Source organism: Heterocephalus glaber, unplaced genomic scaffold (assembly GCF_053883595.1).
Source record: "Heterocephalus glaber isolate CG9 unplaced genomic scaffold, H.glaber_assembly_v1.0 deba00001497, whole genome shotgun sequence".
In the NCBI taxonomy this organism is placed as follows: Eukaryota; Metazoa; Chordata; class Mammalia; order Rodentia; family Bathyergidae; genus Heterocephalus; species Heterocephalus glaber.
In genome coordinates, this window is record NW_028258320.1 from 59851931 (window position 1) to 59877035 (window position 25105).

The 25105-nt window shown below is 46.7% G+C and overlaps 1 protein-coding gene across 9 annotated transcripts in view; it reads left to right on the forward strand.

Annotated features, from left to right (window-relative positions):
• The window catches only part of Ctbp2 (C-terminal binding protein 2), a 167296-nt gene that overhangs the window by 2715 nt on the left and 139476 nt on the right, over positions 1–25105 (forward strand). The window contains exon 1 of one of the 9 annotated variants that reach the window (XM_087185177.1): positions 11610–17757. The exons of the other annotated variants lie outside the window; for them this stretch is intronic. The gene's annotated coding sequence lies outside the window, so the exon portion shown is untranslated. Of the gene's footprint in view, positions 1–11609; positions 17758–25105 lie in introns of those variants that run through there. 9 annotated transcript variants of the gene reach the window in all.

Genomic DNA, 25105 nt, shown 5'->3' on the forward strand with positions numbered 1-25105 from the left:
CCTCCCCCGCCCGGGCTGCACTTTTCGGGTGGGGCGAACCAAAAAGAAAAAGTTTTGCAGGAGGGGCTGGTTAGGGCGCGCCCTGGGCGGCGGGGACCCAGCGCGGCGCAGGGGTAGCCGGGCCGCGGAGGTCGCCTTCTTCCTCTGGTCCTCCGCGGCGCCGGACAGACCGGCGCGGCCGAGGGAAGCGCCTTTCTTTCTCTATCTCGCGCTTTCCCTGATGCCCCGGGCGAGTTGGGCAGAGGAGCGCGGGAGCCCCGGCGAGTCCAGGCCTCTCGGGCTGGAGGCCAGCGGCGTGGCCGGTCTCCCGCAGCCCACGCCGCGCCCTGGGGTTCGGAGGCCGCGGGCCGGAGAGCTCCGCGCGGGGACCGTGGGCCGCGCCGAGACACTCGCGCGTACACTGCCTCTCGTGGCTCTCTTTCTGCCGGCGATGATCGACGAGGACACGGACTGTGCGTGTGCGCGCAAATGTTCCCAGTTTATCCCTCTCCTCACCCCGTACTTTTCCAGAGGCAGCCCAAGCAGTAGTTAGGTCCGGGGGACCTCACGTTTAGGATTTTTTAGGGGAGAGGGAGGGAATTTTGTTAGGAATGCCCGGCTTGCAAGCGTCCTCGTGGTGGAGGCCACTGGCTATGGCCTACGTCGTCACGCCGGGCTCCCTTGCCCTACCTGGGATAAACATCTTTCTGTGTATTCTTCCCTTTTTTCTTTAAAGATTGGAGATCGGATTAAGTTCTTATAGAGTCAGATATGAGTGGCTTGAACGGTAGACAAGAGAATTGTATTCTGTAAATATGCATTGGGAATTTAAAATTCTAAATGCCTTATTTGCAATTCTGTTGGATATTGTGACTATATTTTTATCTGATATGGGTAATTTTGAAGAGGGGACATTGTATTTGGGTGAAGTTTACGGAGTCATTCTGCCTTCAAACTGTCTTTATTCCTTGAAAGAAGATAGTCTTACTAGGTACTGGGGTGCAAAGACAGTTGAAAACTTACCTCGTGTTCAGCCCCTCAGACTGCTGTTCTGCCTCTTGAGTTCTCAAAGTAGAGCTAGTTTTCACGTGCTATGGTGAATTCTATTTTTAAATGTATTTTTATAAATCCTTTACATCTCGAAGTAGTGCGACTTTAAAGGATCTTGTTTTTTATAATCACTTGGTTTCAAAGAGTACTTACAGCAATTACAAAGTAATATTTTAAATGCTAATTCAACATTTTCTGTCAGCTGCTTTAATATTGAAACAAGGTTTCTTTTTATTTTCTAAGTAGCAGGGACTGTGTCTTAAAGTTAAAACCCTGAATATCCTTTTGTCTGGCTTTCTGGTATTCTCCAGGAAAAAACCCCCCATTGCCCTTTTTTATTGCCCCCAAAAGAAAAGTTAATGAGATGGTAGGTTTCAAGCAAGAAGCAGGCCCTCCCTCTTGCAAAATATCCTTACAGTTGCCGTTGAAGTTGAATGTTAGCCGTGAATGCACTTGGCTTTAATGAAACCAGTTTAATCGTTCACACTTGATCAAGTATAACATGACCAAACAAAAGAAATAAGCCAGCATATTTCTGTACAGCGTTGAGGGGTTTAGTGTGTTGGTGTTCGGTCACCCCCTCCCCCACCCTGCTCTTGTACTGAGGGAGAGGGTTGAAGGCAAAGCGAATTTATGGTCCTGATTGGTTTTCTGTGCCCCAGGGGTAGGGACCCCAGTTACTTCCCTGTGGAAATCACTTACTAGAGGGCATTAAAAGATCGTGGGCTTGGAGCTTGTTCGGAACCTGACAAAATGCTTTCTAGTTTCTTTCTCCTGTTTAGGAAGATACTTAAGCTGAAAGAGTATGTTACCCTCCTCCTTTTTGCTAATGGCACCTTAATATGGCCGAGTGGAGGGTGGTGAGCCCTGTGAGTTATTTATGATTTCACTTGGGATCTTTGAAACTGACCCTTGAATGGGTATTGGGGGGAAGGGCAGGTGGCGTACCTTTTTTTTTTTCTCTTAACTGATTAAAAAAAATTCTTTGTGCTCAAAATGCATTTCCTTGCTAGGCATGAGTTGCAATATATGTGTGGGAAGAGACTCAGAGAAGAAATATTTGCAGTGTGTCTCTTTAAAGTTAAGAAAGTAAAAACGTTTGGCTACTTAAAAATAAACAGTACTGCCACTGTAAAAACACCAGTGACATACTTTGTGAGATATTTTGGCCTTTTAAGACTGAGGCACACCTGTTCCTGTCCCTGCTGAGTCCAGTTTGCTTTCTCTGGCATTGTTAATCTCACCTTGTACGTAAGATGAAACAGTAAAACTTGCTAGTTGAATAATTATTAACTAGTCCATTAGTTACCCTTCCAGGGAATAATCAATAACTTCACTCTTACCTTACAAAACTCCAAACAGAAATCTTAATTCCTAAGTCTGGAAAGCGTTTTAACGAGAGGTTAAGTGAAACAAATAGCAATCACAAAACTACAAGAACAACTTGCAACTTTCTTACTGTTATGAATAACTGGCTACGCAGTAAACAGTAAGTGTGTAAAATATGTTCTTGAGTCAGCAGTGTACCAGATTTAAAAATGATATTGTTGGGGATTGTTAATACTAAAGGAATGAGAGCTCAGGGTGGCTCATGTTATATGAAATCCTTTAGATTCATTTATTAAAAGGAAAAGCATACCTCTCAGGCCCTGTTGAGATCTAGCACCAAAATGCCATTTGCTTGACAGATCACTAACATCATGAATCATTTTTGAAGGCAAAGTTATATCCTTTGCACTTAATGCTTTCCCTAAATGGAAAAATTTTGAAGAGTTTACAGCCATGGTAGAATGGTGGCACCCGTTTTCATTTCTTACCACTGTCGTTTTAACAGAGAGAGGCTGTCATTCTAATGTATGTGGTGCAGCCTGGCTCCTTCTGTTAATAATCTTTCAGTGAAAAGCAGCTGCACAAGTGTCCCAGGTCCACGATACAGGTCACAAATATACATGCAGTGCACAGTTGGGAAGGCAAATTTACCTGTTGGGCAGGGTACCACTCAGGTAATATTTCCACCTCAGTGATAGTTCCATTGCAGAGGGTGGAGCACATTTTTGTAGCAATTAAAAAATGGGACTGCTGTTTGATCCTTTACAAAGAAGCCCTTGTATTTAACAGAGGGATCACCATTTGGTGAAATAGCAAGGTATCTTATTCCCCAAGAATCTTCTCTTGGATTGCTAGTTCAGGAATGCTTCTGAGGACTTTGCCTACTGAAAAGTTTTAGTAGCCACATGAATACTGGAATGGATAAACTCTGCAAGGCTGCACTGCCTGGGCAGGTATCAATTTTCCCCCTTACAGCTGGTAAGCATGTCCTAATTTACTCAGCTGCAAGTTAAAGTTACAGCACCCCTGGAAAGAAGGGGAAGATGCAGGCCTTCTCACCACCCCCTTCATTATCTTCTGAAATTAATTTTTATTCAAATCTGGGTTTGATGGACTATGTATCAAAAACTTTTTTAAAAACCTCTGGGTTTGAAAAATTATATTTAATAATTGCTAAAAACTTCAGAACCATTTTTAAGGTGTTCAGTGGTTCTTTTGATCATGATTTAATGGAGAGTATCCAAAAGCCATCAATGTGACTTTAATGATATTCAGAAATTAATGTTTGGGGATAATCTGGAGTTTGCTTTTAGCTGTCATTATTAATGTTGAAAGCCTAAATTATGGCTGCACTTGGGCTTTCAGAACTTAGCCTGTGAAAAGAAGGGCTTTACAAATTGTGTAAAAAGGAGGGGGATTCACAAATGAATACCGAATGTACAAGAGAGAGAGAGAGCCAGGCCATTGTTTTTGTGGAATGTTGACAATGGGAGCCAAGGGCCATTTTCGCCTTCATTCTCCCAACTGCTGGAGCACACATAACCGGCCAGAGCCGCAGCCAGGATGGAAACCAGCGTGGCATTCATCTTCTTGGCTGGGCATGGAAATTTGGCCTGCCTCCCTTCCAGAGTTTTCTTAGAACGTGGTCTTTTTGGATTGCTAGGGAATCCATGCGTTCTCTTCTTAATAATCTGCATTTTTGAGGAAAGATTCCAAAAGTAGAATAGAGTTCTTCCAGGAAAGTGTAAAAAAACCTTTCCCTTGAAATTTGGTATAAAGAAATAAAATTCAGCACCAGAAACAGGCATCTTAAGTCACAGGAAGAAGTTGTTTTAAATAATTTTCTTTTACGTTGTTTTAAATGTGTTCTTGCTTTAAAGTACTGCTACATCTGTTGATGTTAGGGAAAGTGCACCTAAAATGCGTCTTTGCAGTAGGTCTCGTTTGTTGTGCAGCTGCTGCCCTTTTGCCTCTTCTGGTCTTTCTCCCCTCCCACAGCCTTTCTGCTTCCACCTGGGACCTGAGCGCCAAGTAGACCCAACTATAGCTCAGGTGACTCCAATTCCCACTTCCTTGCTTTTTAAGCACCTGTAGGAAGGAGCCCCTCTGTTGGGACTGCTGCCTGTTAGGGTATCATCCCGCCCATCCCAGTACCAGGAATTGAATTCAGGGCCTTTGCATTGAGCTACCTCCCCAGCCCAGGCTGGGGTCAAACTTGTGATGCTCAGCCTCCCAGAGTGCTGGGGTTGCAAGTGTGCATGCCTGGCTCTGCACTAATACTTAGCAGTATACATTTGGTTAGAATTTTGGGGGCTAGTTGCAGTTTCCATATGTATTTAGCCTAGCCTCCTCAGTGAATGTTTTAGAAATGATCTGCTTTAGCTGTTTACCTAACTTAAATTTAACAGATGGTTGCCTAGAGTTGGTTTTGTACTCACAAAAACTGTGATAAAACGGTTGGGTTCTTATTAATGGGGCAAGTGGTGATTTTGGTTGTATAGGGAGTTGTGACTTTTGGCCTAAGTAGTAATAGAGACTACATCTCTCCTGGAGGTTGCTTGGTGTTTAAAGGATGTTAGACCTGAATGCCTGCTGTTTTCTGACCCTGGTGGCCAGGCTTGCCTTTGACTCTGTTGGCTTCTTTGAATCCAGGAAAGTCCTGTGAGTGGGGGAGGGTAGTGCTTTTCATCCTTTATGTTTCTAAAAATGTTTCCCACTTAGCAAATACAAAAAGAAATATACCTTCCAAGTGCTCATCTAATCAGCAGAAATGTACTTCTTACATTAAACAGATCCTTAATTATGACTAACTATTGCCAAACTGAAAGATTGGTAGGAAATAGTGGCCATAACTCTGTCATCTCAGCCTAGCTTAAGGCAGAAGCTTGGGAGAGCCATGTTACAGGCAATGGACTGCAGACTGGGTGTGGGGGTCTTTCTGCAGCGCCAGGCTAGCTCAGGCCTTGTAAACTCAACCTAATCATGGCTGCGCTCCAGCCAAGCCTGAAATCTGGCCTCCAGCAATCTGTCCAAGCCCAGGACAAACAAAAACTTCATTATTGGTGTCACTGGACTCCCAGGAAGTTTCTCTGGAAGGAGCTGTAGACCTAGGTCATAGAGGTCAACTTCTGTGGCTTAATAAGAATTTTTTTGTTGTTTCATTTATGGTAGTTAAAAAAAAAAGTCTTACCTAAATATTGAGGCTAGTAAAGAATTATTTTATAGGGATAGCTGGCTAGAATCAAGCCTGAAAGTGATAATGTTGTAGCTGCCCCAGGTGTGTTGCGTAGGGGAGAGGTGACCGGGAGGGACCAGGAGGGGAGAAGACATGGAGGGGGAAGGAGGACAGAGCAAGTGAAGAAGGGAGTGAGAGGCCCAGAAAGGGTTTGTGCTCCTTTCCCTTTAAATGCACTCCAGCTGCGACTCTTATTTGGTTGCTGATGGTCTTAGTGTGGTCACTTAGCTTGTTCAGGCACAGGTGAGCCAGAAGAAGGAGGCTCGTGGACATTGCAGCAGTGGGCTCCCTGGCCTGCCAAACTAGTATACCTAGAGCAAGTGGTGGCTTGGAGTGGGTCCCTTAAAACCATATGCCTGGACCAGTTGACAGAATGCAGAATGTTCAGCCTGGATTAGGGGTGCCCTTCCATGCCAACAGTGTCCTGGGTCCAATCACTTTGCTCTGAGGAGTATTCACACTAGGGAGGCCTTGCTGTTGGAGCTGCCAGGCTAAATGGGCCGTGTGGGCCAGGAGCAGTCGCAGAGCTTGCCTGACCTCTGGGCCCTATGTGGGCTGAGGTCTCCCAGACACTGGTGAATCCAACAGCCCCAAGCAAGCCGCTGGGCACCTGCCACATGAGCTGATTAAGATGAGGTGGCCACATTGTCTTCCCAGTCTGGGTGATGATAGTATTTAAAATTTTCCCCTGCCTTCCCCAAGATGTTCCCCTGTACTCTGCACCCCGGCTGGATCTCATCTGCCCTTTGGAGAGATTGGATAGTGCAAGCAGCTCAGGATGGAGGCCAAGTGGAAATGATACCCTTACCTGTCTGTATTCCTTTTAGTATATGTGCTGCCGAAGTGAGCACTGTCTCTATTCCTTTTAATGTCTCAGGGGCACACTGAGATTACCTGATTCCGTGCTTTCCAATTAGGGTATAGAAGTCACCTCAGAGAGCAGTTGACAAGAGTGTATTTTTCTGTTCATGTATCAGTATACACATATAGGAGCTTGTGAGTAAAATCTAGGGATGTTTTTGATCTTAAAACATTTCACAGTCATTAATCTTCACGATGCTCCTGCAAGCTGGGTAAATCAAATAATCCCATTTTTATTCGAGAAAGAAATACTGAACTGCCTCCCCCAAGTCTTAAAGAGGGTGTTTTCCTCCTCCCATTTCTCTAGTGTGAAGTCTGGTGGCCTGGGACTGCAGGGATCCCCTTCCTTCTGCCCTGAAGACACCAGGTTCTCTTACTTCCGAGGTCCTGTTCGACCTTCCCACGAGAGGAGAGTGGCACTGGGCCTGGTTGGAGGCTGCAGGCCGAGCTGGCACACCTGTCCTCGGCCTGAGCGCAGACTTAGGGTTGTTCCGCTGTGCTGGAAGGACCGAGGACTGGCCTCTGGGTTCCCGGTTTTCTGAAATCCCAGGGTTCTAGGACCCCAAAACGCAGTGTGCTGCTCTCCACCTACCGTAGTCCTAGGTACCTGACACCCCCGGAAACACCTTCCCTGGGCCCTTTGCCTTTTTACATGTAAATCCGGAGCTCCGGGAAGTCTTTCAGGTGATAAAAATGGGCCCTGCCCCCCAGCATCCACTTCCTTCTCCCTCCCGGAGGCTTTTGTGCAGGGCTGGCCTGCAACTGTGGGGTCTGGCCTGTCTAATACCAAGGAGGAGGTGTTTCTACATCACTTGCAGGCCTATTTTAAATTTACTGCACTTTTGGGGTGAATGATTAGAATAGTGAGGCTCCTGATTGGAAACCTCTGGCAGGCAGTATACAGGGTCTCCACTGGCTGTGGGAGGAGAATTCTCTGGATTACAAACTCACTGTCTGGGGCAAGAGCAGACCCTGGACTTCGGATAGACAGCCAGGGGACAGCCAGTGTTGTCCTCAAGTCCTCAAAGAGGTAGGGCCGACAATCACTCTTTTACTGATGAAGAGACTGAGAGGGAGGTTAGTTACATAAGTAAGGGAGCCAGAAGTTCAGATACTTTCAACTCTGCTGGGTCTGGTTTTTCTCATTGATCAAGGTTCCTTTTGGCTTTTGACTAGGACTTGGGGATATTTAAGGGTGCTTTTGCCATGCTACCTCAAGATTAGATCCCCTTTTCCCCCGTAGTCTCTTTGTCCCTTGCCCATACATGGCACACATGTACGTACACGTGGATAGCTTGCCCAGTGTTTTATGTGGTCATACAGGATTTATTGGCCAGCTACTTTCTTTTTTCCGTAGGCTAAGACTCAAATTTTCATGTTTGTGGTCTGGGTTCGTGTGACCTGAGAGTTTTCTCAAAGCAGACCCACTCCTTACTGGTACGGTCCCTCACCGCCCCCACCCTGGATATTTCTTACTTTCAACTTGATCCATTATGCACATCTTAAAATAGGATCTGGTTGCTGTGTTTATAGGGGGAATTTAAGGCAAGAAACAGGGAAGCTGGGTAGGATTTCTCCTAATTGGGATGGTCCCTCTCCACCACTCCGGTAAAAATGAAGAAACTTGACTCAGGTGAACCTCCTTTGGTTGCTGTCCTGCATTTGTGTGATGTGGGCCTTAGAAAGGAATTTGAATGAATATTCCTGAACAAAGGCAACAGCCTTCTTTTCAGAGGCTATCGGAGAACTGAAAGGGAATGGCATGAAGTTGGGTGTGTCCTGAAATCCAGAGCCCGGCCCTACCCAGTGATTAACTGAGCTGGAGCAGGTGATGCCTGAGCTCTTTCTCTCTCTCGCTGACCTTGGCTTTCCGGAGAGGTAAGGTCTCCACATGGTAGAGATTTTCCTGAAGAACAGGCTTTCCTTTAATTATAAGATTACCTTCCCAGTTCTGCAGCCCTTCTTTTGGGAACACGTGTGAGCTTGTGAACATGCGTGTGATCGAGAAATGCCTGCAGTCTTGCTGGTGCTGCTGCCCCTGGTAGGATTTGGGGGTAGAGTGGGGCCACTGGGGATTCAGTGTGGCCTGCCCTGTCTCAAGACAGCGGAGGGAAGCGCTGGGAGGTGTCTCTTGACAAATTAGTCATGTTAGCCCTGGTGTCCTGGCCCTGCTCCAGCTTGAGTAATGATTAGATTCTATTTTAAGTCCCCCTGCAGTTTCAAACAGGTCTCCCTTCCACTGCACTCCATATGGAAAGGTCAGTGTGTGTGTGTGTGTGTGTGTGTGTGTGTGTGTGTGTGTGTGTGTTTATGTGTGGGCCAGGACCAGCTCTAGCTCGCTCCACCCCCACAGGCTTCTGAGGTGCCCCTTTGGGGTGTAGAAGGATGAAGCAGCTTCCTTAGTGGCTGTTCCATCCGGAAGGTGGCTGAGGCTAAGTCCTGCCGGCACCTTAGCCCCAGGATATTCTGACGCTCCTGGAGTTTTCTCTGCATTTGCTGACTGACCACTCCATGTAGCGTCCTGATGGAAGGTCATTTCTTAACAGCCAGGGTTGAGGTTGGTCCCAGAACCACACTCTGGGGTCTAGGGTGTAGGAGGTAAGGACCTCTGCAGAAAAGCCACTGAGTTTAGCATCCAAGTTTATCCATCAAAACATGTGACCGGAGCAGGGGCAGGTGATCTGCCCTCCTTGGTGCCTAGTTTTTTTTCACCCTCTCATTTGTGTAGGATTTTGCTGCTTTGCTTTGGTGTCCTCCACAATGCTTGTTGCTTTTAATGCAAGGTTGGAGTTTTTTCCCCCACACATACACATCCTTTCTTCTCATTTCTCACCTAGCCTAGGATTAAGAATGTGGTTTCAACTGACAAAAGCCAGGAGAGTTCAGAATTAAAATTTGAATTCTCTCTGTGATGACATCTTCCTGAGTACTTAAACAGGGTCTTGAATAGTGGGGTAATTCTTTTACTTCCGGAACTGGTCACATGCACTCCACGTAGTGGGCAAAGGAATTAGCACAAAATTCTTTTGTGTTTTCTTTGTGCTAATTGCCAGTATGTCTTAGTTGAGTCTGATGTGTCTAAAGGGAGTAGAGGGAGTGCAGGCTGTGACTCACAGTATGCATTTCGCTCTGCCTGAGCATCCCAGCCAGGCCTGGGCTGAGAAGCCAAGCCTTACGATATATTAGCCCCAAAGAGTGGTTCTTTAACACGTTTCCTCAAAAGGAAGCTTTGAAAGGGTTTTTCCTAACTTCTGTCATCTTCTAGAGCAGGGATCTGGTTTGGAGCTGGATTCCTGGTTCTTTGCTCTTAGTGAGTGAGAGAGTGTCTGGGCAACTCTGGGTGTTCCCACTAGCCTGGATCTTTGTACCTTGTTGATGACTTGGCATGATTCAGATCCCCAAGCTTTGCTGTGGGGGCCCCGAAGCCCATTTGGGAAGCACGGGCCTGACCACAGTGCCGTGTGCTCACTATTCCTTTGGAATAGTAAGGCTGGGCCAGAGGCGAAACAACCCTCCCTTCCTATACCTTAATAGAAGCAACAAGATACACCCCCGGACAGATGGCTGTAGAAAGTGTTTCTAGAAAGGATGGGAAATGATGTACTCCTGTGCACTTAATATTCACTAAGCCCTTGTGAAGGGCTTTGATTTCTGAGTGTAGAATGAGGGTAGAAAGAAGATGTGTTGTTAGGATTCCATGAGGTAATGTTTGTAAGTGTTTAGAACAGGCTGACACATTATAGGTGTTTGTTAAATTTTTAAAAATTTACTTTGGTTTTTTTGAGACAGTGTTTTCACTATGTTTCAGATTGGCCTGGAACTCAGTATATACATCCTAGGCACACCTCAAACTTAAGATGTTCCTCCTACCTCAGCCTCTCGAGTACTGGGATTACAGGTGTGCTCCACTATGCCTGGTGTTTGTTACATTTTTTTAAAAAAAAAACAGTTTCTCTTGCCCTGAAAAATCCTACCATGTGCTTCTCATACTGTGTGAACTAGAAGAACCTGGGAGTGGAAGGGATTCACTTCGGGTATTGGGAGGAAGGCAACAGAGAAGCTCCATAGGCCTTGACTAATTGGATTGTGCAGGGTGAAGGATGAGTGACATAGTCCTGAAGATGGTACAGGGGTGGACTGGGCCCTCTCCTGCAGGACTAGACCCATCATGAAACGAGTTTTTATCCTTTGCGTGGAAAGGATGAGTGGGTTTTATGGAACCAAGTGAAGTGTTTTAAAGGGAGGTTCAGAAAGAAGCATTTGGAGGGGGAGATTTGGAAACCTGGTTTAAAAAAATATCTGGAGGTAGGTGTGGTGGCACACACCTGTAATCTCAGCAGGTCAAGAGGCCGAGGCAAGTATGAGGCCAGCCTGGGCAACTCAGAAGACCCTGTCTGAAAAATAAAATAGATCCTGATTCTCAGGAGGCTGGGGCAGGAGGGTTGTGAATTTGAGACAGAGTGGGGTTATGTAGCAAGTTTGAAGCAAGCTTGAACCTACGTAAAGACCCTGTCTCAAAAAACCTAAATAAATTAATTAAATAGAGGTGGGGAGGGTGCAGCCCAGTGGTAGAGCCTAGCATAGACAAGGCCCTGTGTTCAATCTTCCATACTAAAGAACAAAAAATCCACCTGGAATATATAGTCCACCAGGGTTAGGGAACGGCAGTAGGTGGCAGGGATGGCTTCATTAGGGAACAACTATTTTCTCATTAGTTCCTGGGGCCAAAGAGAAGAGCTCAAATTCCTCCAGTTTTTAGTCTGTGTAATGTCACTATGATACATATTTTAGCTTACTCCATGAAATGCCCAATCTAAAATATTTACTTTCTATTTGAGACCTACTTTCCCTTCTCAGAGAAGGAAGAAAAACTGGACTGTCTTACTTGATGGACAGGCAGCCAGGGCCCTGTCTCTCTGTCCCAGCTGCCCTTGACAGGTGCAGCCTGCTGAGAGTGGCAGCCCAGCACCCACTGCATACCACAGGTAAGCCAAATGCAGGGAAGCCTGGCCACGTTCCCTTGGGCATTTTTGTTGAGAGAAATAGCAGTGTCTGCCATTCCCTCCCTGTGTTTGTCTTCATAGCTCCCTTCAACCCTCTAGCTCCCCAGGAAGTAAAAGGGTTTGCCTGGTCAGTGTTCAGGATAGTTGATTGCTTTGGGGAGTCTTGTTTGGTCTTTCTGCCTGGCACATGGTGGGTGCTCGTGTGGTCAACAGCAGCTTTGGTAACTGGACCAGGTCCAGCTGTATGACAGATTTGCTGGGGTGTGTATGTTCCTGACCCTAAGCCCTGGAAATGGGGTGGTAATTAATCATGTTTTCTCAGGGTGCCCATTCCCTCACAGAAGTGGACTAAACAGTCCCTCTGGGCCAGACACAGCATGGATATGCCTGTGCCTCTTGGGATGGCTTCTGATTCAGATTTTAGAAGGAGCTACTTTCTCCTCCTGGGTAGTGCCAGGTGCTAGGCCAAGGGGTGAGTTGTAGGATCATGTGTGCATGAGATGGTGAGATGGGGGCTGGGGAGCCATGTATAGGAAGGTGTCTGTTGAAGAGACTCTCACTTTCAGGGCCGGCTGGTCATTACACGGATCAGCAGTTCCTCTGGGTTCAGTTCATGCCATTCACTGTCTTAACTTGGAAAGTAAGATGGGGCTTGAAAATGGCCTTGGAAACAGCAGTTGATGGAATGCAAAGGTATCCCCATAGGTCAGGGGCCAGAAGGTAGTATTGCTACCATTGCAAACCGTGGGGAGGTGTACAGTAGGCAAGACACTGATGCATGTGGGAAGTGCTCACTTGTCGTGGTCAGTATTATTATTGGTGGTGGTACTGGTGCTAGAATATCAGTAATCCCCCTGGTAATGGTGGGGTTACTGAGAGCTGTGTTCCCTTCTCACCCCTGCCCTGTTCCAGCAACACATGATGTTCCTGTTCTGTGTTCTGTCTACATCTCTAGAACCACAGGCGGGCGTGAAGTAGAATTGGACAAACAGATGGAACTAGGGGCCTCCCTGAAGCAGGGAGAGGTGAGCAGATGTATGTCAGCACCCCTCCGCCAGCCCCCTGCCCTGCTCTCCATGCATTTGATGGTGACAAGCTGGCTGTGGGATTGGTGGTTTTCACATCAGTGACTCATTCAGTCCCCAGGGAGGACCTTGTTCCCAGGGGAATCGAGAGAAGATGGCTGCTGTGGGGTGGGGGGAATCCCCAGGGTAACGCAGCCAGGAGTCTGTCTCCTGGGCCCCACCCAACATCCTGTTGGAGAACCCCTAACATCTGTATTTTTAGCAAACCTCCTCCAGGTGGTTCTTAGTGCAGCCAGCCCAGAACCTGCCAACGGCACACAGACTGTCAAACTACTCCCCCAACACACACCCACACGCTTAAGTCTAGTTATTGAACATTTGGCATGAAGAGTGGTTGAAAGAAGAGTTTATATAACTCAACCCCCCAAATTGAATGAATAGACTTGAAAACTGAAATCGGTATTTCTGCTCTGCTCCCCTTCCTTTGGTTTAAGAGGGATTCTCTGCCTCTTGGAAGGGCAGCAGACATTCCTAGGGACTTGAGGGGAAGTTTCCTTTGTGTAGGTTACACTTGGAGCTGGTTCCAATGAGCATGTATTTGACATTTAACTGTATCTCCTGACCATTCGGCAGTGTTTGTTGATAGGTGGGCCTGAGAGTCACAGCATATGGGTTAGAAATTATATTTTAGTAAAATACATATGAATCAACTTATTGAAGTATACTATGGAAATGTATATTCACAACTCAAAGATGGATACATGCAATTGATAGTTTTTGCATTGTTGGGTGTGAGGGTTAACATGGAAGCCAAAAGGCACTGCCGCCACCTCAGGTAACTTGGGCAAATGAAGTCAACCTTCAGGGCATTGTCCAAGGCCTGCACCTGTGCCTATATTTCATCAGTAGTATTCATTTTGATTCCAAACACTGAAACAGATTTGAGGCAACATCTGTTTGAGACAACGGTGAGCACCTTTTGTGGCAAATCCTTTCCTTTTTTTGAGGCAGGGTGTGTCACTGTTAAGCCCAGGCCAACATCGTATTAATTGTATATCCCAGACTGTCTTCAAACGCAGGTTACTCCCACCTCAGCCTTCCTAGCTCTGGGATTACAGGTGTGTCACTACACCTGGCAATCCTTTTCACCTTGATGACTGAATTTATTAATTGGTAGGCTTCAGTGAGGCTTACCTTTTTTTCAGTGTGTAGAAGTGCTTTGTCATACATTGCCTTATTTTATTTTTAGTAACAATCCTGATGTGAGACAGTAAGGGACAGTGGTTGTTTCCTGTTGAGCAATTGCCAAAGCCACGTGGATGTGCTTGTAGTTCATGAATAATGAAGCAAGATCTGGACTGGTTCTTCTCTACCCATGCCAGGCTATGTATAGAATGGCTGTGTATTCATATAACCCAACTGTGGGTTGGGTGAATGTGTGTACATTTGAAGGCCAGAAAGTTAGGAGGACAGGGCAAATCCATCCAGTCTGGAGCCTTTGGAGGGATCTCCTGAGTTAGAAGGGTAACCTGAGGTGTCTTCATATGAAGGATGATTGAGGGGGCCCCTTGGTTGTCTCAATGCAAAATTGGTAACTGGGGTCTTGAGCAGGAAGAGAAAGGATTCAGTCTTGGTTTAGGTAACTCCTTTTGGGGAAAGTTGGTGCTCTTGGAGTTGCATGAAGAGGCGTTGACTGTGAGAGCACTTGGCAGATATGGCATGAGCTGTTGCTACCTGGCTAGCTGAGCACTGGTGTCCCAAGGCATAGCTCTTGGAACATGAGAATGGTGGCCTTTGGGGCCCAGCAACTGCTTTTGGGGCTGCTTCTGGACTTGGGCTAACTTGACTTCATGATTTATGGTGTTTATGAAGACTAGCACACCTCTATTTTCATATAGACATCTTAATAGAGATTAAGTACAAAATAAAGCAGAATGAATGAACAGAGATATTCCCATAAGCAATATTGTAGAGTTAGGCAGTACAATTACGTTTTGTACACTTCCCAATTAAGCAGTTATGCATTACTGGGAAAACTACCTTTAAGAGATTTAGAAAAGCTTTGTAATTTAGTAAGTCAAACAAGATATGCAGTATTTTAGGCATAGGGCTTATAGGTGTTACATGATAAAGTAACAAAATTTGGATCAATTTGCTGTAGATTGATGCAGTGACATTGAGATGAACTTGGTGCTCCCGAAAATGCTTTCAAGAGAATAGAGCTCCTCCTGTGTGCTGGAGGTAGGGGGAGGTGTGGGGCTGCAGGAGGAGCAAAGTGTTTCCTCCAACATTGAGCAGAACGGTTGAATGTGCCCAGTTGTGTTGGGTGCATGGGAGGTGGGTCAGGAGGGGACCTGCTGGAGGAATAGAAGGAAGTTCCTGGGGGTCTCCCACAGTGTAGTGCTTGGGCACATAGCCTCCAGGCAGGCACCTGCTGAATAGCTGGGGGCCTTGGACAAATACTCCCACCTCCCTGCCATTGTGTGTGTATTGACAGTGTACTGGTGAGGGTTAAATGTTTTGCAAACGCTTGAGTTCCCGGATGTGGGTCATATTTATCTTTTTCTGGACTAAAGAGAATGAAGTGTGGGGCACTAGGAAGGTTGGTCTGGAGAGATACAGAGAGGTCAGGAGGGATGTAGGATGGCTGTAATTTCTTTTCTTGGTACCAGGAATCGAACTCAGGACCTTGCACTTGTCAGGCGGTGTGGGGCCACTAAACTAAATCCCTGGCCCTGTAATTTCTGAAATAGTTTTTTGGGGTGGTGATGGACTACTGAGAAGTTACTGTCCCTAGAAGTAGCTTTTTTGGGGGGAGGGGTACTGGGGATCGAACTCAGGTGCTTGCACTTGTGAGGCAGGCATGGTACCACTGAGCTAAATCCCTGGCCCAAGAAGTAGCATTTTAAAGCCACAGCAATGGCCTGGGAGACTGAGGCAACCATGGGCTCAAGGGTTGGTGAGGGAGGGTGGAGCATCTGTGAGTGTGATGCAGCCTGGCTCTGAGGTGGATGGGAAGAAGGCGGCACCAGGCAACTCCCCAGGATCCACACAGGTTGGTTGAGTAGATGGTGGTGTGGCAGCATTTGTTGAGATTAGAGTAGAGTGGGAGAAGATGGGTTTGGTTTGGGAGCCGTTGTGCTTATAGTGGCCTCTTGCAAACAGTTGGACCTATGTGTCTGAACTGGAGGCACAGAATTGGAGCATCTGGAATCCCAAGGGTGGGCAGCCACTGCCCTGTGGGATTAGACTTTTTGGACTTTGAACAGTACCTTGATATTCTCATTGGATACCTGTTGTAATGTCTTCTGAGAGGAAACCAACCTGTGCCAGGAATTGTCCTAGGCCTTTTAAGCTGTCTTCCGGCCTGTGGTGAGCACCCTGAGAGCCAGAGAGGTATGAGGTGCAGGTCTGTGCAGGACTTGGAAATACGGGTTAATTTGTTGTGTAGTCTCAGCTCATCTTGTTGAAGTCTGAGATTGCTGTGTAGCACCTGGGCATGATCCAGAAGAGCTTTCAGCTTATTTTGTTGTTATTGTTTGCTCTTTGGTGCATTGAACACCTGCAGGAGGCGTGGGGTGGCAGCAAACCTCTGACAGAAAGAACCATCTGGATCTTTCCTGGCTCCGCCCTTAACTTGCTGGGTGACCTTTGGTGTCTTTAAATACTGGGACCCTTTTCTCCCCATTCGAGTGGTTCCCTAGGTTCCCTGCATCAAGGCTTCCCCTAGCCTCTCTTAGCCATCAGATGAAGTCTGCCAAAGCTGGCCTCTGGGGGAGCTCAGAGGGCCTACTGCTGGCTTGCCCTGTGCAGGCTGCCCAGGCTTCCCCAGAAGGGTTCCTAGTGGCCAGGGTTTTGGGAGGTGATGATGGCAGCCACCCACAAGTGTAGCTTGCCCTGCTATGCCAGAGCTCTTCTGCCCTGACTTGGAAAGGTCTAGGGGAGCCTGTGCCTGCCTTATTTGATAACAGAGATGCCACTGGGTTTAGTTAGGTGGAGAGGATGTGTTGGGGCTAAATGTGGTAGATTTAACCCCAAGGTAAGAGCAATTAAGGAAAGGTACCCGAGGGGAATTCATTTCTCATTTCCTGGCCACTAAACTACCGGAGATAACTAAATGATTTTCCCTGACAGAATTGTTTGAAGTGTAGCTGCATTTCAGGGAAGACTACAAATGTGTTTATCAGGATCCTTGCTACTGATACTGGGCTCTTCTGGTTGCTGAGATTGCCAGGAAACCTGGTGGGGGGCAGGTGGGTGCAGGGCTAGCCCGCTTGCCAGCTGGAACCAGGCCACTGTGGCTGCTGAGGGACTTCACAGTTCACTGCACTTGGAAAGTTATTTATTTATTTAGGTACTGGGAATTGAACTCTGGTCCTTGTGCCTGCCTGTGAGGCAGGTGGCGGAAGCACTGAGCTAAATCCCTGGCCCGGGAAAGTTATTTTTAATATTTGTTGTTTGAGGACCAATTTTTAAATTTTTGCATACTTTATACACAGTAAAATTCTTTAGTGTGCAGTTCTACAAGTTTGTTTGTTTTTAAAGAGGTGACTGCTACTTGGTTGTGAAACAGTACTTTCACCCAAAGACAATTCTCTTGGCCCTTACCGCTCCCTCATCCCAGCTACTAATGCAGTGAAATCATTGCTTTCTTCTTTTCTTACCATTTTTTTTTTGGTACCGGGAATTGAACTCAGGTCCTTGGGCTTTCGAGGCAGCCAGCGGAACCACTGAGCTAAATCCCCAGCCCCCTTATCTCTCCCCCTGTCCCCTTTTAAAAAATTTCTTTTTCTTTTCAGTTCTAGGAATTGAAACTGAGCTACATCCTTTTTGCTTTTTGCTTTTTTGAGACAGGGTCTCTAAGTTGCTCAGACTAGCTGGTCTCAAACTCATGAGTCTCCTGCCTCTCAGCCTCTTGAGTAGCTAGGATTGCAATGTGTGTCCCCACACCCCGCTGAAATCATTTTTTTTTTTGGTACCGGGGATCGAACTTGGGACCTTGCGCTTTTGAGGGAGGCGCCAGAACCACTGAGCTAAATCCCTGGCCTGATCATTCCTTTTTGATAGTGGAAAAGCCAGCCTAGGAAGTTCTTGGAGGTTGGTGGATGTTTGTGTATGAGGTCAGGAATTTCTGGGATATTTTTAATGTCTAAGGGTTCTGCCTGCCCAACAAAAGGCTGTTTTGGTGACAGCAGATGGACTTGCCTGGGTGACCTCCTGCCAGCGCCGTCCCAAGGATGCCTGAGACTTAAGGACCTTGGCTCATGCTGGACAGGTGAGATCAAAAGTCAGTCACTGGATAAAGGAAAGGTGAATTTTAAAAATAAAATGGAGTACTACTCAGCCATCAAAATGAGAAAGTAGACATTTATAGCTAAATGGATGCCCATTGAGGTGATACTCTTAAGTGAAATAAATAGGACACACATGTGTAAATACCGAATAGTTTCTCTAGTGTGAGAAACAAAATGTAAGTAAGGACTAAAAGGTATAATAGATAATGTGAAATAGAAAGAAAAGGGGCCAAGGGGAAGGGGAAGTGGGAAGGGTAGGGGAACGTAAAGAAGGGAATAGAATTAATATGGGAAAATGAAAAAATGGAAACAAAGTCTTTGTAAATAGGGATGGAGGGGTTGAAGGGAGGGCAGGGGAAGGGGGAAAAATAAGAACCGAGAGAGATTATGTAAAGGTGCAAATTTCCAATGAGGACTCATTATATTGTATACCTAAAATGTACCAATAAAATAATATTTTAAAAAGTCACTCTACTGAGTCTTACCTGCAGCATTATCTGAATCACGGCTCTCCTCCTCATCTTGAGAGTGGACAACTCTGACCCCATACTTGTATGCCTTGGTGCATCTAAGGCCCCCTGGGTACATGCACACAACAGCTGCTCACTGTCTCTCCACACACAGTGTTCAGCCAGCCCCTCTTGAAAGGGCCTTGTTCATCTGCCACAGCTTCTGGCTCCAGGTCCAGAGGGGACTGCAAGTGACCACCAGGTCACTAGAGGCCTCTTGCTCCATGGAGGAAGTGGCTTTGGAAAGAGCCAGGCAGTGTTTTGACCATGCTGAGGCTGTTCTCCCTGCTGGCTTGTTGGTGTTCCCTGGGTTCCTAGGCAGCCTGGGTCCCCGTTTGTTTTCTAAAGGTAGAGGTCAACCAGGCCAGCTGCCTTCCTGTGGTCAGGGAGGGTGGTTTGTGGAAAGCCCGGAGGAACTAGAGAAACTTCCTGGTGGGGAAGGTCAGCTGCCCCGAGCTGGTGTTAGTGGTGGAACACTGTGGGTAAGCTCCCTCACCCCAGACCAGTCCTGCATCCCTCTCCCACCCCTGCCACTTTCTGTGTCAGATGGGAAGCAGGGTTCCCCTCTCGAGGTGGGAGGTGTTTAATGAGGTACCCACGCTCCTAGCCCAGGTGCCTCTAGGAGCATGGCACAGAGGCAGTGCTTGGCCAGCTGACCTGCTGCACTCTGAGATATGAGCTGCAGGTGACTTGCTTCCTTTGCGGTTTTTAATATTCTCTTATTTCTGTTCAGTTGCATGGGAGAGGAGCTTTGTGTAATGTCTTAGATTAAAAAAAAATTGTTAACTGGGGATTGCTGCATTTATTAACTTTTCGTCTTGGCAGAAATGTCCTTTCAGGCCTCGTGATTTGTCCCCCACCCCCAACCCCCATTATGCAGATGATGCTTTTAGGGCAGGTGAGAGCATTAATCATGTTGGTTGGCCAACTTGAGATCATGCTGTATCCTGTGTGCATGCACTTGCTGCCTGAGAAAACCCTTTGATGTCTGACCTTGACTTCTGGCCTGAAATTAATGTCTTTGGATCCGTGTGGGTGTTCATCTGAGGGTGGTGGAGACTTGGACACATACTTTCAAGATTGGGAGGAGGCTGGGGCAAGTAGCTGAAGGGTACAGGCCTGTGGGGGAAGGGTGGATGTTGGAAGTTGTGGTAGACCCCAAGCAGAAGTTGCCAGGTATGTGAACACCAGTGTACTTTGTAGCGGTTTTCAATTGGCATCATCACCACTGCCCACTTTACCAGGGCAGCAATTCTGTCTTTAATCTTTGGCCAGCAAAAAAAAAAGTTGCCTAGCTGTTGGAGTTTATTACTACAGGAAAGTTGAATGCTGAACTTCTGAAGGAGATTTATGGCCTAGACTGTGGTGGTGGTTTAACCCATACATCCACACCTGTCAAAAGGTGTACATTAGCTATGTGCAGTTTCTTAATATCAATATACCTCAGAGCTGTTTAAAGAAACCAGGGAGAAAAGTGCTTCACTGTCTTATAGGGCCTGAGGAAACACGTTAAGTACAGCAGTTCCCAGTAAGGAGAGCAACCATGGACCTTTGTATGTGATCTGCAGCCCTTGAGCTGTGAACACTCAGCTGTGAGTATAGTAGGGCCGTGGGCCCGGCAGCCACAGGCCTGGCACACACACAGTTCCCTCCTTGGGCCCCACTCTGATCTCCAACAGTGGGCGGGGGAGGCTTCCTTAGGTGGGTCTTACATTGTAGCTGACTTGGATGGAAGGCAGTTGACAGCCACTCAGCTGTGCCTGTTCCTGTGAGGTGAGCGGCCTGCTGTGCTGTGCTCAGGGTGTCTGTGGTAGGGGAGAGACAAAGACAGTAGTATTATGGTATGCAAAGGATTGAATCGCCATTTGAAAGGAGCCTTTTCAGAAGGGCTTCTGTCTTTGCCCTAGAATAGTAGATCTACATTAAGGAATAATAGTAATAGCTACAGTTTATTGAAGACTAGCAATGTCCCAAGCAGGGGCAGGGCGGAATGGAAAAATATTTGGAGTTGCCATACTAGTACAGATCTGAAATCCCTTACCTGAATTGCTTGGGACTAGAAGTGTTTTGAATTTTGGATTTTAGAATATTTGCATATACATAATGAGATCTTGATGAGCCCCAGGTCTAAACACAAAACTCATTTTGTTTTATGTACACCTGTACACAAAGCCTAAAGATAACGTTATACAGTATTTTTAATAATACTGTGTACAAGGAGGCTGGGGATGTGGCTCACTGGTAGAGCTCTTGTTTAACATGCATGAGGCCAAGTTGGATCTTCAGTATCACAAGCAATAATAATAATATTGCCCATGAAACGGTGTTCCATTTTATAGAATTTTCTTTTCCTTTTTTTTGGTACCGGGGATTGTTGTGCTTGCACAGCAGGCGGCGAAACCACTGAGCTAAATTAAATCCCCAGCCCTAGAATTTTCCTTTTGGGGGCCCCGGGATTTAGCTCAGTGGTGGCGCACCTGCCTCGAAAGCACAAGGTCCTGAGTTCCATCCCCGGTGCTCCTGCAAAAAGAAGAAAAAGAATTTTTTGTTGTTGTTGTTTGAAATATGGCTTCTCTATGTAATTAAGGTTGGTCTGGAACTCTGTTGCCTCAGCCTCCCAAGTGCTGGAATTACAGGCATGTATCACCATGCCCCACTGGTGTGGAATTTTCTACTTGTGCTATCATATCAGTACTCAAAATTCTAGACTTTGGATTTTCAGATGCGATTGTCTTAGTTACTTTTCTCTCCTTGCTGAGACAAAATACCCAACACCCAAAGGTAAAGGAGGAAAGGTTTATTTACCTCACAGTTTGTAGAGGTTTCAGTCCATAATAGGCTAGCTCCAAGGCCGGGTGACATGGCAGAGGGGCATCGCAAAGGAGAAACAGTTCATGGTGAGCTGAAGATAGCAAAGCAAGCAAGAGACAAGACAAGCCTCTTTGTGTTTTATGTGTTGTCCAGGATACCAGAGTTAGGGAGGTTTTAGGAATCACCCACCCTTAATCCTAGCATTGCATGTGAATCAGTCACACTCTAAATTCAACCACCTCTGAAAAAGCCCCACCTATGACTGCATGAGGTTTTTGGGGGACAGCTAGGCCCAACCCATGAGAGTTAATGTGCCTCTTACAGGCTGGAGGCTGCATATCAACAGTGGGCTAAGCAAGGAGCTCAGTAACCTGCACAGCAGCACAGCTCCTGGATGACTGATTCATTTGGTGGCTCTTGGGTGCTGTATGGAAACCTCTGGGGCTAAAATCAAAACCAGTCCTTTGAAGAAATGTATGTGAACAAGTATGTCTGGGGTTTTTTTTGTATTCTTTTATTGGTACATTTTAGGTATACAGTACGTTTACATTTATCATTGGGTGCTTATACCTGAACATGGTGTATCTTAGTTCCTATTTTTTTTTTCCCCCATTACCTGTGCACCCTTCACCCCCTCCACCCTTCCCTATTTACATGGATTTCGTTTCCATTTTTTTTTTCTTTTCTCATAATTTTTGCTTTCCCTTCTTTTCCTAATCCACGCATTTTGCACCCAAGAATCAAGGTCACAGGTTACAAGACTCTAGGAACTGACAGGGAGCTCAGGAGGCTGGTCTTGGCAGAAAATAACACATTTTTGTTTTACATTTGGATTGTAGTTTGTTGGTCTGATTTTTTTTTTTAATCTTTAGGCTTGGAGAAATCTGATTAATGGTAATCATCTTTTCCTGATATGTAAATTGACTACTGCAGCTCTTTCAAGTCTTGTTCTTTTGATTATCCACAAGCCTCCTTCTGCCTCTTATTTAACCTTATTTTTAGCACAGTCCTTGAAACCTCAGTGTGAGACTGCCCATCTGAACTGCCAAAGGTCATTCTCATCAGCCCCATCAAAAGGCCATGTTTCCAGCCTTGTCAGTGTGGGAGGCATAGGACCTGCCCCACAAGGTCTAGCTTTACTCAGGACAGTCTTGAAGCTTGGGGATGAATGAACTTGACCAGAAGAACCACGTGGATCTGGAGGCTGTGGTGACACTGAGATTCTCCAGGAGTGGTATAAATGGAGGGTTTGTTATTTGTTATCACTAGCCTGGCCCAGGTGGCAGGAGGCCTGAGGACCTGTCCCCAACCTGACCTGTATTTGTTTCCTAAAGTGTTTGCCCAGGGCTTTGCAGATGGTTTGCTTCAGAGAGAATTAATGCTGTAGTTGTTACTAGGAATAATCCTGGTGCTATTTTTAAAGCCAGTCAACAACCCAGGTTTGTTGTTTTTTTTTTTAAATGATAGTGAATGGCACTGCTAGTTTTGGGTGTGCAGAGGTATCCCTAGTGTGCTCCTCTGGGTCTTCTTGCATTGAGTCTTCCAGGTGGCGTGAGTTGGCAGCCCCTGTAGACTCCGGGTGTTGTCTGAGCTTTACCTCCATAAGAATAAAAACATTTTGGTGCTTGATTTGATTTGTTTGCTAGAAGATTAGTACAAACGCAGGAAGGAACAAGAATGTGTGGTGGAGGTGATTGCTCAGGGCTGGCAGGAGGTTATTTACAGATTTTTGCTGACAGTCCTTGTTTAAAGGAATTCCCTGTGAGATTTATGAAGCCTTTCCAATTTATTGTCTTTCCAAGTAAGGTAAGCAAATAAATAAGTTATTCTATTTTATTATAAACACAGCCCATGTAAGATTCAAAAGAAGAGGAAATGGGTTCCATTTTTCCACCGAGTGTATTTCAGGAATTTGGAAAGCATCTTGGAAAGGCTTTTTGTTTTGTTTTTGGCTCAGGCACATTGTGCACTTAAAAGATAAAGTGTGTGACCCTTGATGTTGTGTACCCTGCTTACCATCCTTAAAGAACCTGCTGCATCCTTGTAGGGTGGGGAGGACAACGTGGCAGAGACAGATGTGCTGGGAATCTTGAGGACCAGCCCCCATGGCACCAGGGTCCCAAAAGGCTCTTAGGGCTGAGGAGCTCTGAGACTGTGGATTTGGTCACTGTGTGTGAAGACCCAAATGGGAAATTTAGATTTTTAGGTAAAATCAGCAGGAACATGAGACCTTAAATAAGCATCTCCTTTCCTGGCAGAGATGTCAGTGCTAAAGATTTGGCCCAGGGAAAAGCTTAGTAACCCATCTTCTCACTGCAGCCCCTCCCCCTTTGCCTGCTCAAAGCCAGCGTGAAATCTCTTTCCTGGCCCTTTCAAGGCCATGGGCAGAGCCATGAGAAAACTATCCGGTTACCGTTTAGGGAAGATGTGTCTTATGGCTTTGCCCCTACATGTCTCTGGACTCTGGAAGCTATGGGATTTATAGTGCATGGTGTCTTTTAACACACTGTGGGGTTCAAGTTCATCAGGCCCTGGCATGTAATAGGTGCACAGTGATGATTAAGTGCATTGCATTTCTGCAGGAATTTGTTTTAGGAACAGATCAGACCTAAGTCAGGAGGTTTGGAAGGTGTTAGCAACAGGAGTCCTGCAAGAATGGGCTCAGTGAGCTACATTTCTTCTCTTGCTCACTTCTCCCACAGTGCCTTGTTCCTCTCTGTTAGGCACACTACAGAGACAGACCTTTCTTCAACTGAGGACTGATGAATCATCACCAGGATGGGAGGACAGTGAGGCTCACGCTGTACTGGCAATGAGATGATGACCTGAACAAAGCCTGACCAGGTCCTCCCTGCAAGAGGCTGACCGCTTGACCAGAGAGGGAGGGCAATGGGCAAGCGAATAAAGTAGGTGAACCAGGCAGTAGGAGGAGTATGAGGGTGTTGAGGGTCCCATCCACACATCCTGAGGTCAGGAGTGCCCTCTTGAAGGAAGCAGGCTGTGAGCTATGGGCTGCAAGGGTGAGAGGCCAGCCTGGGCCCCCTCCCACTTGTCTTCCTGCCCAGGCTTGCTCCACCAGCCACCTGTGTCCCTTTGCCCTGTCAACCTCACCCCTGTCTGAACCTGAGAGTCACCTGGGGGCCTTTGGAAAAGAACTAAATCCAGCCCCACTCTCACAGGTTGTCAGTAGTCTAGGAGGAGATCTGCCTTCTGTAGGTTAAAAGTTACAGGTGATTCGAATGGACAGTCAGGTGAGGAGTCCCTGGCTAGCCAGCATCCTCAGCTGAGGTCACTCTTTATGCCTGAGGTGGAAGGAACAGGCACAGAATACTTGAGAAGCCCTAAACTTCCTTGGTCCCACCCAGCCTGAAAGCAGAGACAGAGATGGCATGGGCTGCCCAGCTCCTTCAACACTTACCTTACTGACAGCTACACCTCCTGTGGGACTGGGCTGGAAGGCAACTCTAGGTCATATAGGTCCATACACTGGCTTCCCTTCAACAGGTGAGGGTCACTTTTCAGGGATGTGTCACTTCTGAAAAAGTGTAAATAGCTGTGCTGGCAAGGTAGCTGTGGGATTGCAGGTGGAAAGTAGCTGTTGGGGACCTAGCCACAGCATAGCTGTTGCCCATGAATGAAGGAAAGTTGTTGACCCCTGCCTTAAAGGAGAAAATCTAGGATCAGTGCAATCTTCCTTAGCTGGAAGGAGAAAGGAGAGAGCATCTGTTACCTAGGAAACAGCCTGAGGGCTGGACGCCGTTGGTACCACCTGGGGTTTCATCCCTGGGTAGAGGGTGAGCCCCAGAAATGCATGAGTCAAGAGGGATGAGATAGGGAGAATCACATGCATTTTTCACAGGAAAAGACCAGCTTTCCATGGTGTCTCAAGGTGTCCAGGACAAGACCTCACATGTTGGAGCCCCTGGGCTGGGGTCTTTGGCCTGCAAAGGCTAGAGTGGGTGAAGCAGTGTGTTCTGTTGGTAAGAAAAAGCAGGGGTATGGGAGGGGA